At 44.3% G+C, this 2,552-nt stretch overlaps 1 protein-coding gene across 2 annotated transcripts in view; it reads left to right on the top strand.

Annotated features, from left to right (window-relative positions):
- Positions 1-208: 208 nt before the first annotated feature.
- The window catches only part of LOC103617196, a 13,174-nt gene continuing 10,830 nt past the window's right edge, over positions 209-2,552 (top strand). Inside the window, exons 1-2 of one of the 2 annotated variants that reach the window (XM_017736542.1) lie at positions 209-482; positions 1,586-1,756. The gene's annotated coding sequence lies outside the window, so the exon portion shown is untranslated. The remainder of the gene's footprint in view (positions 483-1,585; positions 1,757-2,552) is intronic. The other variant, XM_017736541.1, reaches the window with a different exon arrangement.

Below are 2,552 nucleotides of genomic sequence, written 5' to 3'. Positions count from 1 at the left end.
TTCCAAATTGTGCCAGGATCTCACGTGGTTAAGACCTGCCTGATGTGGAGGTTTTTAGCAGACATACCAATACTGATGTGAATGGAAACGCCTGGCTGAAGACAACAGAAAAACAGCAGTTGAAGAGTTAAAGGAGTGGCATGTATTAATTGCTGCAGAACCACCCCATGTGTTTCATGCAAATAAATAACCAGAGGACAAAATCCAAACTGGAGCCTTAGAGATAAGGAGACAAGATGATGACCCACAGTACAGAAACTGTGAAATGCCCAGTTAAGGGTAACAAAAGGCTCGGTTTTGCCTGAAACTCTTGAAGGGTGAGACACAAAATCATTGTATGCACTGCTGAAGGGCATAAAAGATGCATACAGAAATAAAGAAAAGCCCATCCCAGAGACGCAGTGGAGTGGTGGTGTTATCCCATGTGCTTCCTGCTGTACTTGGCTGATCCAGAGCAGATTGACGCATGCAGTCCTGTGCACGTGAGTATGTTGATGGGAGAGTGGGAGTGAGTAGGACCAACTTACTGGAATCTTTTTAATAAAGTATCACCTTCCGTACCTCTAAGGTCTTGCAATGAGTTTTGTTCCACTAATTTCCCACAGTAATGAGACTAAATGTTCTAGTTCTGCTAATAGTTCATGTAGGAGGTGATATATATCCATATGATGGCATTTTATATAAACCACAGTTGCCTTTTAAAAATACCTAGATAATTAGATTGCAAAGTTGCTATGTTAAAGGAGTATTCCTACTAAAGTGAGGCACTCAGCTGCTGTGAATGGAAGTCGTCTGTTTAATCTTCATGCTGTCCTCTTGTAGGAAAGCTGCTGCCATCCAAATGTTCCTCATTTTCTAAATGCTCAGCTTGAGAGAGGCATTGAATGCTGCCAATTATAGGTGACACTACTGCATTGAAGCATATAAAGTGCCACAAAAAAAGCACCATAGAGAAAATCAGGCCACCCGAGTTACCTCTCAGGCAGGCTTTCTGCATGAGAGGTTCTTGCTGACCTGGATGCTGCAGCTATAAATGAAGGCAGCTCTCTGCTCCCACAGAAGTCAGAAAAACTTGTGCTCTGACCACCATCCAGGTGCCTTTCCTCCCTTCATATCTGTCTCTATTCCTGGCCACGCTGCTGGCCATGTGGGCTCTGCAAAACAGCCACCTCTACCAAATGAAGGCTTAGAGACAACTCCACTGCTGTCAGTGCTTGTTCCCTGGCTGGCTTTTGCTCTTTCTCATGGAATTGTGGGGAGAGAAGCAATTAAATGCTTGTGAAGCATTCCAGGGTGATAGTGATGAGGTATCCAGGAGAGTAATACGTCTGTATTCTTAAAATCAATAAGGATAGAGAAGTGACACACTGAGCAAACAGAGTGCTGAATGAATGCTCTTGGTTTTATCATTCCTTCAGTGGTGGAGGAGGACATGGGAGAGTCCTGTGAGCAGCAGTAATGCCATGGGATTGAATAAAGTAACCTTTATGCAATGAAGAAGTTTATAAATTGAAGATATCCAGCCATATAAATGTGTCTTTGTTCATTGCTGCTCAACTCTGCTATTTTCCTCATCTCTTCACAGCCATCCTGTTTGAAGGAGTGGGTTGTGCAGGTGAGTTTCTGGTTCCTTGTGCCTTCCTGCCGCCATGCTCCTGATCTGATGCTGTGGATCCTGCCTGCCAGAAGCTGGACACTGCTGCAGGCAGACTCTTGGGCTGCCCTTGAAGAAGGCAAAGTTCCCAGTCCTTAACCAGTAAGTGAGAACATCTGGGAATGATATTTTTTGTTACTTCTTAGAAGTTCAGTTTAGAGACAGAAGTGCATTGTCTTTGTCCCTCTTTCTCTCACAAGAGCTGGCAGGGGTTAGTCTGAGTTACTTAAACGCTTACAATAATGTCCTTAATCTAGAGTTCAATGAAAAGATTTGGAGATCAGTCAATGATTTTTAGCATGGCAGCTTGAAGTCTGGTTGAAAATACAAGGGTAGTGAGTTCCTTACTCTTCTTGCTCCGTCAAACCTAGGGATATTTCCCTGCTGCCAAAGGGTGGATCTGTTCTATTCTCCAACAATAAAAAGCAGATGATTTTCCTTCTTAAAATACCCGAAGGGGATTGCTAACACAGATCCTCTTCCCTGTGTGCCCATCCTGATGTGCACAGCCAAATCCCATCCCTTCTAGCAGCAAGGAAAGGCAAATCCCTGGCATTGAAGGCACCCAGATTAACCCACTGCAGGATTAGGATGCTTGAGCTGTTAGAAGATTAGTATATTTGGTTGTCAACACTTGCTGAACTTGGCCTGAAAGTGATTTCCAACGAGGTCACTGACTCTTGGGTGCCAGTTTGACCAGCACATTGGGAAAGCCTGGAGTTAAAGCAAGTGGCTATAAGGATTAAACTGGAGCACTGAGTGTGCAGAATATCTTTAGGATTTAACCCGTCATTGCTGCTGATGGGGACAAAAGGCTCTGGCAGACTGAATGGAGTTGCTGTGCTCCTGCCTTGCTGGGAAGGTGTTTCTGGGGCTTTGCTTTCTGGAGTTTCCTGCT

This window comes from Corvus brachyrhynchos, unplaced genomic scaffold (assembly GCF_000691975.1).
Source record: "Corvus brachyrhynchos isolate BGI_N302 unplaced genomic scaffold, ASM69197v1 scaffold416, whole genome shotgun sequence".
Lineage (NCBI taxonomy): Eukaryota > Metazoa > Chordata > Aves > Passeriformes > Corvidae > Corvus > Corvus brachyrhynchos.
Note: the sequence above shows the minus strand (reverse complement) of the source record. Positions and strands in the feature narration are given on the sequence as shown.